This window comes from Lolium perenne, chromosome 1 (genome assembly GCF_019359855.2).
Source record: "Lolium perenne isolate Kyuss_39 chromosome 1, Kyuss_2.0, whole genome shotgun sequence".
In the NCBI taxonomy this organism is placed as follows: Eukaryota; Viridiplantae; Streptophyta; class Magnoliopsida; order Poales; family Poaceae; genus Lolium; species Lolium perenne.
The window spans coordinates 222,766,471-222,780,298 of NC_067244.2; positions in this window are offsets into that span (position 1 = coordinate 222,766,471).

Consider the following 13,828-nt stretch of genomic DNA (forward strand, 5'->3'; position numbering starts at 1 on the left):
TTTTTAAGGTATATTGGATTTGGGGCATTCCTGTAGAGGTTGATGGCTCCAAAGTGTACGTCCTTTACCTGGACACTGAAGGATGATGAAGGATTTGAAAGCAATGGAAAATCGAATGTACTCCGTATATGATGATAGGTTTGTTGGCTACAAATAATTTGTGCAATAATTATATTAATTTCTCATTCAGATGTGTTTTAGGGCCTTTTGTTTTCATCTTAGGATATTTGCTCTTGTAACTTTTCCCTCACCGCAACTCATATTTGATGCTCCGCTTTAACTAATATCATCTCCTTGTCTTAGTATGTGCTCATGATATACAAACTGAACAACACGTTGAACATGAAGGTCTTCTGGGAGAGGGAGAAACCCACATCCTGAGTTAGAAAAATAAAGGTAATTGTGTTACTCCATACTCCCATATCTATTTTCCAGCTTTTATCCTTGATTGCAGAAAATTGGTCTTATGAGTCATCTCGACTGGTGGCTGTGACAGTGCTGGAAATTGTATCTTCTTGGAAAAACGATGAGGACGAGACCTACGGTGGCAATCAACCTGAAAACACTACTGTTCATTCGCTCTCTATAACCTGATGCAATCTCCTGAGACAAAGGCACTTGGCTTTGCTGCAAGATTTAGATCTTCCTATCTATTTGCCTACGTATTTGGTATACTTTTCACCCTCTCACATTTCCGCTTCCACAAAACAAAATCTGATGTTGAATACTACAATTTTCAAGGTATCGGGATGTACAATACCCAGATATTGGTGCCACAGGAGGCCTATCACATTGGATGTTCTTCCTATGATGCCAGACGGTTCTACACGCTTTGGACTTTTTTTAGCTAGGATGTTCCTAGATAGACTAGCAGCATCACAAATGCATTTTCTTCAGCTATACACACTTATAACAATCAATATGAATAAAAGACGCTGCTAGATAACCATTCTAGGCGAAGCTGTTGGGATCTATTAGGATTATCATCGACACTGATTCAAAACTGTTGTGAAGATCTAAAACTACAGCTTGTATTTGGTTCTCCTGTTGGGAGGTCATAGCTTGTAGGAGAGAGGAAAATACAACGGCACATGATATGGACAGTTAGGGAGCCAAGCAAACATAATATAATGTTTTAGTTTCTACCTGATAAATACCATTGATATTAACATTATTACTGCAGATCGTCATTTTTATGGTGCTTAAAATTAGAGTTGCTGCTTGGTTTTTCCCTGGATCACCAAAAATTCTTGGATGTTCAATGTAACATTTCAAAAGTATATTATACTTCAGTTGATGGCACTATGTCAGTTAGTGGAACATTATCTAAAGGATTTTCTTACATGACAATGTATGTTCACCTTCCAGGGAGATTTTATGGATCAACTCATTCATTTTTTTTTGAACCTAGCCAATGGCTTTTTCATTGATTAAGTCGAAAAAGAAGTTGAACAGTTTATAAGGGAAACCGTCCGAAAACCTGATACAACACCCAACACAACACGCTGACCCCGAGGTCGCGCCCACAAACGAGTCGACGACCAAGCCGCCCGAATGACCAAGGTCGACACCCAACACCTCAACGCGAGGGCGGAGGCAAAAACCCGGAGCCGCCGCTCCGACATCCACGCCGGCCCCGAGGCCGCGCCCCCCACACGGGTCGACGACCAAGTCACCCAAGAGACCAAAGCCGACACCCTGACACCTCGACGCAACACAGCGGAGGCGGTACCCCGGAGCCGCCGCTCCGGCAACCACGCCAGCCCCAGGGCTGCGCACCGCCCAGCCGACAACGAGAAGCTCGCCGACACCAACCACCAAAGCGATCCACTTGTCCCTCCAACCGGAGGTACATCTAAAACGAGGCCCCAACAGGAAAGTGATGCAAGAGCGTCACCCTCGCCCGGCCCAAGCTGGATCTGGAGTTTCCCCCGGAGAAACCCGAGTGGAGGAGCAAGAAACACTGCCACAATGACGCCTCCAAGAAGGACACGACACCCAAGGGTGTCGCCGTCATCGAACCCGGCAGTAGCCAAGGCAAGGCTTTCGCCCGGCAGGGAGTCGCAAACCTCGCACCCGCCAATTGAGTCAACTCATTCATGGATCGACGCGCGTGTGTGACCGGCATTGAGTACACGCGGCCAGGGATGGAGCTGAAAGGGAGCGGCGGTAAGTGGCGGGTGGTCATCCCAGCGAGCCAGGGCTTCGACGAGAACATCACCGACTTCAGAGACGATGCACGACAGATCGACGCCGCCTCCGGCTTCTGCCCTGACATGCTCTACTCCACCTCCGTAGGTGGGACACGTGGAACCGCCTTCAATTCGGACTTGGCACCGTCCCGCCTTGACTCTTCAATCCGTCGACCCCGGAGTCTGGCGTCATCGCCTGAAAGTGGGTGAGAACCTGGACGTCGCCAACAGAGAAGGTGATCGCTAATCGACGGCACATGGCTGCACTCGCCCGACGTATTCTCTAAGCACTCGTGTAACTTAGGAGCGAGGCTTCAGTGCCGATTGTTTTGTGGGGACAATCACATGTGTTGCTCTCTTGCAATATTGAAAATGAGCACTTCCCACCATGTTCACCTAACTAGGTTTGTCCGCTCACCTAAAGCATGCACCATATTGCTTGTGAAGGAACATGTTTCGGCAAAAACAGTTTGGTTGTAGTTTTTATTGGTAAAGTATACTCAAGGATGAGTGAATATTCCTTTTTAACAAGAGTTGTCTTTATAATTAATTGATTATATATTATCCTAATATGATGTGTCACATGATCAATCAAAATTAATGACTTGAGCCTATGGGTTGAAAAAGGAGGGATCACAAGATTAGGAAGAAAGTAAATCTTTGTGGTTTCAGACTACTATGTTGCTATCTTTTTCTTTACATGTGATTTTTTACATACATTATTTTACATACGCCGTGAGAAATAAAATTAGAAAACCGTAGCAACGCACGGGCATTCAACTAGTTTGTTTTATATTTGTGTCTTGGAAGTTGTTTACTACTGTAGCAACCTCTACTTATCTTAGTTTTGTGTTTTGTTGTGCCAAGTGAAGCCTCTAATCGAAGGTTGATACTAGATTTGGATTTCTGCGCAGAAACAGATTTCTATCTGTCACGAATCTGGGCTGTTTTCTCTGTAGGTAACTCAGAAAAATATGCCAATTTACGTGCGTGTTCCTCAGATATGTACGCAACTTTCATTAGTTTTGAGTTTTCTGATCTGAGCAACGGAAGTATTTATTAAAAATTTGTCTTTACAGACTTTTCTGTTTTGACAGATTCTGCCTTTTATTTCGCATTGCTTATTTCGCTGTGTTGGGTGGATTTCTTTGTTCCATTACCTTCCAGTAGCTTTGAGCAATGTCCAGAAGTGTTAACAATGATTGTGTCACCTCTGAACATGTGAGTTTTTGATTATGTACTAACCCCTCTAATGAAGTTTATGAGAAGTTTGGTGTGAAGGAAGTTTTCAAGGATCAAGAGAGGAGGATGATATACTATGATCAAGAAGAGTGAAAGCTCTAAGCTTGGGGATGCCCCGGTGGTTCACCCCTGCATATATCAAGAAGACTCAAGCGTCTAAGCTTGGGGATGCCCAAGGCATCCCCTTCTTCATCGACAAATTATCAGGTTCCTTCTCTTGAAACTATATTTTTATTTGGTCACATCTTATGTGCTTTACTTGGAGCGTCTGTATGCTTTTGTTTTTATTTTTGTTTGAATAAATGCTTGTGTGGGAGAGAGACACGCTCCGCTGGTTCGTATGAACACATGTGTTCTTAGCTTTTAATTTTCATGGCGAAGGTTGAAACTGCTTCGTTAATTATTATATGGTTGGAAACGGAAAATGCTACATGTAGTAATCGGTAGAATGTCTTGGATAATTTGATACTTGGCAATTGTTGTGCTCTTGTTTAAGCTCTTGCATCATATACTTTGCACCTATTAGTGAAGAAATACATAGAGCTTGTTAAAATTTGGTTTGCATGAGTGGTTTCTCTAGAGTCTAGATATTTTCTAGAGAGGTGTTTGAACAACAAGGAAGACGATGTATAGTCTTATAATGCTTGTAATATGTATTTTATGTAAGTTTTGATGTACTAGTTTATGCTTGTGTTTGCTTCAAACAACCTTGCTAGCCTAAGCCTTGTATCGAGAGGGAATACTTCTCGTGCATCCAAAATACTTGAGCCAAATACTATGCCATTTGTGTCCACCATACCTACCTACTACATGGTATTTCTCCGCCATTCCAAAGTAAATTGCTTGAGTGCTACCTTTAAATTTCTATCCTCTACCTTTACAATATATAGCTCATGGGACAAATAGCTTAAAAACTATTATGGTATTGAATATGTACTTATGCACTTTATCTCTTATTAAGTTGCTCGTTGTGCGATAACCATGTTCACTGGGGACGCCATCAACTACTCTTTGTTGAATATCATGTGAGTTGCTATGCATGTTCGTCTTGTCTGAAGTAAGAGCGATCTACCACCTTATGGTTAGAGCATGCATATTGTTAGAGAAGAACATTGGGCCACTAACTAAAGCCATGATCCATGGTGGAAGTTTCAGTTTTGGACATATATCCTCAATCTCAAATGAGAAAAAGTAATTGTTGTTACATGCTTATGCATAAAAGAGGAGTCCATTATCTGTTGTCTATGTTGTCCCGGTATGGATGTCTAAGTTGAGAATAATCAATAGCGAGAAATCCGATGCGAGCTTTCTCCTTAGACCTTTGTACAGGCGGCATAGAGGTACCCCTTTGTGACACTTGGTTAAAACATGTGCATTGCGATGATCCCGGTAGTCCAAGCTAATTAGGACAAGGTGCGGGCACAATTAGTATACTATGCATGAGGCTTGCAACTTGTAAGATATAATTTACATAACACATATGCTTTATTACTACCGTTAACAAAATTGTTTCTTGTTTTCAAAATCAAAGCTCTAGCACAAATATAGCAATCGATGTTTTTCCTCTATGGAGGACCATTCTTTTACTTTCATTGTTGAGTCAGTTCACCCATTTCTCTCTATCTTAGAAGCAAACACTTGTGTTAACTATGCATTGATTCTTACATACTTGCTTATTGCACTTGTTATATTGCTTTGCATTGACAACTATCCATAAGATATACATGTTACAAGTTGAAAGCAACCGCTGAAACTTAATCTTCCATTGTGTTGCTTCAATACCTTTTACTAAGAATTTATTGCTTTATGAGTAACTCTTATGCAAGACTTATTGATGCTTGTCTTGAAAGTACTATTCATGAAAAGTCTTTGCTATATGATTCAATTGTTTACTCATTGCATTTACATTGTTTCGAATCGCTGCATTCATCTCATAAGCTTTACAATGGTATGATTAAGATTATGTTGGTAGCATGTCACCTCAGAAATTATCTTTTATCGTTTACCTACTCGAGGACGAGTAGGAACTAAGCTTGGGGATGCTGATACGTCTCCAACGTATCTATAATTTCTGATGTTCCATGCTTGTTTTATGACAATACCAACATGTTTTGTTCACACTTTATATCATTTTTATGCGTTTTCCGGAACTAACCTATTGACGAGATGCCGAAAGGCCAGTTCTTTGTCTGCTGTTTTTGGTTTCAGAAATCCTAGTAAGGAAATATTTTCGGAATCGGACGAAATCAACACCGAAAGTCTTAGAATTCCCGGAAGCTTCCGGAACACCGAAGGAGAGTCGGAGGCGGGCAGCAGGGGGCCCACACCATAAGGCGGCGCGGGTGGCCCCTCGGCCGCGCCGACCTATGGTGTGGGGGCCCCAGCCGCCTCCTTGCGCCGCCTCTCCGCCTATATATTCGTCACGACCTAAAAACATCTACAAGTTCGTCGTAAACAGAGAAAACCATCCAGAGCCGCCGCCATCGCGAAAGTCCAATTCGGGGACAGAAGTCGCTGTTCCGGCACCTCGCCGGGACGGGGAATTGCCCGGAGCCATCTCCACCGCCGTCTTCACCACCATCTTCACCGCCATCGCTGCCTCCATGATGAGGAGGGAGTAATCCACCCCCGAGGCTGAGGGCTCCGCTGTAGCTATGTGGTTCATCTCTCTCCCATGTACCTCAATACAATAATCTCATGAGCTGCTTTACATGATTGAAATTCATATGAGTTTTGTATCACAATTCATCTATGTGCTACTCTAGTGATGTTATTAAAGTAGTTTTATTCCTCCTGCACGGTGTAATGGTGACAGTGTGTGCATCTGTGTTAGTACTTGGCGTATGCTATGATTATGATCTCTTGTAGATTATGAAGTTAACTATTGCTATGATAGTATTGATGTGATCTATGCCTCCTTTCTTAGCATGAAGGTGACAGTGTGCATGCTACGTTAGTACTTGGTTTAGTGTGTTGATCTATCTTACACTCTAAGGTTATTTAAATATGAACATTGAATTGTGGAGCTTGTTAACTCCGGCATTGAGGGTTCGTGTAACCCTACGCAATGTGTTCATCATCCAACAAGAGAGTGTAGAGTATGCATTTATCTATTCTGTTATGTGATCAATGTTGAGAGTGTCCACTAGTGAAAGTCTGATCCCTAGGCCTTGTTCCTAAATACTGCTATCGCTGCTTGTTTACTGTTTTACTGCGTTACTACTGCTGCATTACTACTGCTTGTTTACTGTCCTGGGCAAAGCATTTTTCTGGTGCCGTTGCTACTACTTATTTATACCACCTGTATTTCACTATCTCTTCGCCGAACTAGTGCACCTATTAGGTGTGTTGGGGACACAAGAGACTTCTTGCTTTGTGGTTGCAGGGTTGCATGAGAGGGATATCTTTGACCTCTTCCTCCCTGAGTTCGATAAACCTTGGGTGATCCACTTAAGGGAAAACTTGCTGCTGTTCTACAAACCTCTGCTCTTGGAGGCCCAACACTGTCTACAGGAAAAGGAGGGGGGGCGTAGACATCATCGCCTAGAGGGGGGGGGGGTGAATAGGCAATTACAAACTCTTGCGGATTTGTCTTGTATGAATGCGGAATTAAACTATCGTTTAGTTTACAAGCACAAACCCTAAATATGCTAAGCTCAACTAAGTGTAACAATAGCAACTAGAGCTAAGCAAGATAGGCACAATATATATGTAGCACAAGTGATAGCAAGATATATGTACTTCAAGCACGATGGCTATCACAAGGAAAGAGAGCTCGGGTATAGAAATAACCGAGGCACGCGGAGACGAGGATGTATTCCCGTGTTCCCTTGCTTTGCAACAAGGTATGTCACGTTTGGAGGAGTGGAGGTCCCACGAAGGATTCCCCGCGCCACGAAGGCTCACCCTATTCTCCGAACCACACCCACGAAGGATAATGACCCTTTCCTTATGGTTAGCTTTTTCTCCGCTCCGGAGATGGCAAGCTCCACAACCACTTCACAAGCTCCACGAAGGAGAAGCCCGGGCCTCTTCACAATCTTCTTGAAGAGATCACCGGAGCACCAATCACCAAGCCAACTAGGAGGTCACCCTCCAAGAGTAACAAGCTCACGGTCTCTCACTCGAACAAATCGTGGTGGAGAGCTCAACACTATGCAATGATGCAAAGCAAGAACACCGGAGGTGTTCAAGTCCTTCACACTCAAATCCCACCAAAGCAACGAATGCTAGGATGAGATTGGAGAGGAAGAACAAGGGGGAAAGTCAACCAAAGACTCCAAGATCTAGATCCCAAGAGATTCCCTCACTTAGAGAAGAAATGGTTTGGTGGAAGTGTAGATCTAGATCTCCTCTCTCAAATCCTCAAATATGAGCAAGAATGGTTGGAGGAATCAAGGGGGAGAGCAAGTTCTTCAAATAGCAACAATGGAGGTGAGAGAGTGGGAAGAACCGCATGCTCAAGGTGGAAGAAAGGGCTATTTATAGCTAGGGAGCAAATATAACTGTTGGGGGAAAAACCAGAGAAAGAGACAAGAAAAACGGGCAGAAAAGTCGGCCCAGCCGGCCTGGCAGCCGGCTGACCGGATCTGTGGCCGGACTGGCCGGTCTGGGATCCGGCCCAGCCGGACCAGCAGCCGGGCGGGGCGCGCGCCGCTCATGGGCAGCGGATAGGCCTGTGGTGCGAGCGGGCTGCACAGTGCCGCGTGGGCCGCGCGGGGCGGAGGCGGCCCAGCTGAGAATCCGGCCGGACCGGGGGAGCTGCCGGGCGGGCCGGTCGTGGACACGGCCCAAGGCCGGTCACAGGTGGAGAGGGGCCAGCCCAGCCAGGAGGTCGGTCAGACCGGGGCGGCGGCCGAGCGGGCCGGCGTGCAGCCCAGCGAACCGGTCGCCAACCGGCTGCCCCGGGTGGGCCGGCGTGCAGCCCGGCGGACCGGGCGCCAACCGGCTGCCCTTCCTCCTCTTTTTTCTTTTTCCTTTTATATTTTCTCTTTTTCCTTTTTCTTTAATAACTATTGCTCCCGAACTCCGATTGACATGAAATCAATTTTGTTGGAAAGATAACGACGAATAGAACCCCAACAGAAACTGGAAATATGGAGACTCCTCTCAGAACATTTTAGATGATTTTAGAGAGGGAGTCTCCCACCGTCAAGAAACGGTGAAGACGTCCAAACTCGAAAACGCAATAGAAGATGCATGCGGATTCCGTTTTCGATGAACTTGAGCTTGTTGTAAAGCTAGCAACAAGCTCAAGAACCTCACACAGATAAACACCAAGAAGCAATAAGGATATGCAAAGTATGCAAAGGATTGAGCTCCCTAAGATGATGTGATCAAGTTACCCAACCGAAAGCCCCTCTTAATAGTGCGGCTATGTATCCTATAATCCGGTCTCCCATCAACCACCTTGAGACCGGTAAAAGGAAAAACCTAGCAAAGCCATACCTTTGCCTTGCGCATCCCGCTTGATCTTGATGATAGCTCTTCAAGCTCCATACAAGTCGGTATGCCTCAACTTGATCATCGTTGCTTCGTGAAGACTCACAAATGCTCCCCCATACACTATGATGGGAAAGCTCCATTGATGCACATCTTCACAAGTCCATTATCATCAAATGGACGGCAAGCTTCAAGTATGTGATTCACTTGAGACGCTCATCTTGAACTTGCCCAACTCAACCTTGTATCGATGATCTTGATGCCAATACACAAGATATACCTTTATCTTCATGGCAACCATACTTGAATCCAACACATGGAGAGCAAGTAGTACCTATGGAATATTCCTTCATATAAACTCAATGAAAACATTAGTCCATAGGGGTTGTCATTAATTACCAAAACCACACATAGGGGCAATGTACCCTTACACTTGGAAAATTCAGGGAGCCGATATTTGGGTGGTAGTGGGATCAAATCGTACTCGTTGGGGTACGGCTTGGAATAGCCGATTGCCCTCCGTTTCGGCACCATGCCGAACTGGTCTCTCAAGATAGTACTGATCTGATCCGCGGTGCTAGCTGCAGGAGTTGAGCTCTGAAGATTCGCTGGAGTGGCATACTTGGCCAGCCACGCTTGCTTCTCAAGATCTGAGCTAGCTGCAGGAGTTGAGCTTTGGAGGTTTGTTGGAGTGGCATACTTAGCTAGCCACGTCTGCTTCTCAAGATCCGATCCAGAAGCCCCTCCTGCTGTTCCAGAAACCCCTGCTGTTGCAGTCTGGTTCGTGAGTGCCCAGTTACTGCAATCTGGCACATATGTGCACGTGTATCCGTGAGGGATCTCCTTAGGCGCCTCATACAAGAACTGGTAATCACTAGGATCATCACCGATCTTGTAGACGATGAATGCCGGTGAACTCGGCATACGGTGCTGCCAGCGCGAACGGCAGCGGTGGTCGGGTCTGGAGTGGTATCTCTCCTTGGTGAGTCCCTAGAGCAGGTCCTGTCGGAGAGTACTGGTGCCTCATGATTTCCTGGATCACCCGAAGCGCGACACGCTCCAAAGCGTTCACCAGGCTCTCAGAATGGCGGTGTAGCGAATGAGCTACCATGTGATTAACCTCCTGACGAAGAGACCTGGTGCGTTCTTCTGAAGGGGTAGACAGGTCCACTCCATCGAGCGCGCCTTCAGGTGAGAACCCTTTCCACCTGATGCCGTGTGAGCGGGTCCTCTGGAAAGAGCCGATGAGGTCGGCTTCGAAGATAGCTTTGACATCGTCATACTTCTTCTTGAGCTCCTCAGTCAGATCTTCGTACGTAACTGGAGGACCTTCCGCCATCTCAGATGCAGATGGCGATGCCGTTGATGCCGTTGATGTCGAAGACTTTCCCACCGGGCGTGCCAGAATGTGTTGGCGTCCGAAACCCACCGGCGAGTAGCGACGGGCAACACGTAGAGCCGGGAGGCTCCCGAGCTGCGGCTGGCACCGGTCCCTCCGAGCGACGGCCCGCAAAGCTCCGGCACGCACGTCCCGATGCTGGTGCAAGGGCGTGCCACGACCTATACCTGGTCAGGAAGGTGATGATCTGCTTCGCTTAGTTTCCTGCATGGCATACACGTAAACATTAAATACGAGCCTCGATCGGCTCTCAGGTTGTCCTGTGAATCGGCTCAAGGAGCCGATCCACCCATGGTTCGTATAAGGTCTACGATCACATGGTGGTCCTGCTTGATCGATATATAGCTAAAATGACCTACGACGATTTAGGGTTTTCACCGCATAATCGGAACATCCTACACGTGATTGAGCCTGGCAGCCACGTAAGATGATAATAAACCAGCCCTAGATAAGGCCTAAAACCAACATAGAGTTGATCCCCGGAACATCTTATCTAGGGCTAGCAAACTACACCCTACGTGCTACTGGATCCTTCAACCCGTTTGCAAGACCTAACTATGCAGATATCAAACTAATCCTTGAAGAACAAGGAGCAATCATAATAGATCGGATCTACTAAACATGGATCAAGCAAGGTGCCGCCCTTACACCTAAGATAGGTGTAAAGGCGGCTAGATGTCTAGGGATAGCATGGAGCAAAGCATGTATCGTGGTAAAACAATGCTAACCCTAACACATCTATGATAACTACGTTGCTCGCCATCAACAAGGCTTCAGTACGAGCAACGCATGAACAACGAATAAACGTATACTGCCTAGATCGCAAGATGCGATCTAGGCAGCATGATGCTTACCCGGAAGAAACCCTCGAAACAAGGGGTTGGCGATGCGCCTAGATTGGTTTGTTGTGAACGTGATTGTTGTTTTTCTCAATAACCCTAGATACATATTTATAGTCCGTAGACTTTCTAACGTGGGAATAATCCCAACCGTGTACGAGCCAAATTCTATCTAACCGACACGTATCCTACTATATTTACAGATACACGGGCAAACTAGCCCAAACTTCGTGCACAAGGCCGATTCATGTATATCTTCCGTGTATATTTCTTCAAGCCCATCTTAATCGCGGCCCACCTCTGATCCGGTCAAATTCTGGTGATAACAGAGTTTTTGATTTAGGAAAAAAATTTGGGGATGGGAGGGGATGGGAGGGGATATCTCGGGATTATGTCGTTCAAAACCGGAGAAGTAAACGGACTAATGGGGATTTTCCGGGATACGAAATAATCCCCTCCCATCCCTATAAATACTCTAGAAGTAAACAAGGCGTTATAGGGGGCGCTATTCTCAAGTTTGGATGTTTGTTCGACCTATGTGCTCTGATTTCCTCTTTCCAAGCTGTTGTTTTCAGAGCTGATGGCCATTCTGAAGTTTGGCCTCTCCAGGAGTACTGCCACTTCAAGCAGTGACTGGTGATCATCTGTCAATTCTGAAGCTCTTTGATATTTTCTTGACCTGTGTGTTGTGATTTGTGACTTCCTTCAGTGTAATTTTTATTAGCTGTTGTCTGTTATCTCTGAGCTCAGAACTGGCTCACGAACTTATGAATCCCTTTGCTTGATAATCCTCTGAACGTTTTGAATATTCTCACTCCTATTTACTTCTTGTTTTCTTGTTGATTTACTTCTGATTAATGGATATCCCAAACTTGCTAAGATTGTGAGTCATGGCTGCGGCACGAATATCCAATTGATTCCCTTTTGTTGTGTTCCTCTGTATTTTTTACCAAGTGTTTGTATAGCCTGAACTAGGTGACACTTTTCATGGACATGAAACGCGGCCAAAGAAACATGTTTGTATATCATGGGCACACTTCTCCCCAATAAATAAAACTAAACTATACCTAGAATGACTACAATGCTGGAAACAAAATGAAGAGTGTAGCAAGATACAGATCATCCTTTTTGTAATTGTAATCCACCGCTTTATTAAACAGGATAGTGGTCACATTCAGACTGAATTACATTAGTCAAAATCCATACATTATATCAAAGCGAAATCGATCTGCTACGCTAAGAGCTTCTTTGGCACATCTATGTGCATCTTTATTTGCATCATGACCTACCAAAACAAAGCTTGACTTCCTGGAAACTACAATATCGACTCTTCATCTCACAGGCCATGTGAGCACCTTCAGTTCTGATCTGCTTTTTATCACGCCACACTCTCTCCAAAGAGGTGAAACATGTTCGAATAAGGATCCTCGGGATGCCTAGCCTAGCCGCAGCTTGCAAACCATACCTTCCACAGCCAGCCTCCACAAATAATCTCCAGTTCCGGTCATACGGGTAGAGCTTAGTCACATGTTGGTATGCTTTGCTTACTTGTTAGGATAACTGATGAGAGAACTTTAGCAGCTTCTACGTTCTGAAAATGTAAAGGGTTCTTGAGTTTGCTTTCCCAAATTTTGTTCCCAACGGTCCCACTTGGTTTGTTATTTTCGCCCTTCCTTTTTTTTCTCCTACTCTCCCACCACATATGGTATTTATAAGGAGAAGCATGAAGGAGTACATACGTCAACATGCTGCATTTAATGTGCATTTGCATAAAGGGTGACATTTAGCCTCATCATATTATATATAAATGCTTCATATCCTCAAAGAAATTAACGATGTGCAATATCTACAACCAGGCCATGTAGCTCTTTATAAACTATGAAACATTTTCCACAACAGACTGTGAAATACCTACTGCAACATAGCATCTTGCACGTCAAGTGCTCTGTTCAGCATTAAAGCTTGTAGCTCTTGAGTGGTTGCATCTATTGCTAGTTCACTCATCCATTGCTACTTCACTCATCCAGAAACATGGTGATGGTGGGGAGAGACGAGACTGGAACAGGAAGTGTAAGAATGAGCAACTAGCATTCGAGGGGGTCCAAAGATGATCTATTGGATATAGGATGCGTTGGGAAATAGAGTTGGAATTGCAGAGTAGTTGGATGGTATTGTTAGACAAAGAGATCAACAACGTTTTCTCTGTAGGTGCTAGCAGTAGCTAGCTCTTCTCTCACTCAGCTCACGGACGGAGGAAGAAGAAAGGAGATAGCACAGAAATCTTCAGCGCACACACGCCGGCGCACACACGCCCTGTTTCTGTTATTCAGCTGGCTCACAAAGCAAGTACACAGCAGGGGGATTTATACGTGGAGTACGCACGCACGAACTGAGCGCTCTACTCCCGTCCACATGCCCACGACGCCCACGATCCGCGCCTGCAGGCCGCGCTCTCGGCGCGCCACTACGCGCACGACGCGATCAGCAACAGATCACCCAGGCTGCCTCCTACTCTCGCTAACTACCTAACCGTATGCGGCAGAATCCAACGCGAGCTGACTCACGCACCTCCTGCAACACATACGTATACTGGACTCTAATTCTAGATCTAAAGAACGACCTAAACACACACCTGCCACGGCTACACATACAACTTAGACATGCACGTACATGCTAGTTGACACGGACGCGGTGGCTTATTTCTAACATTCTCT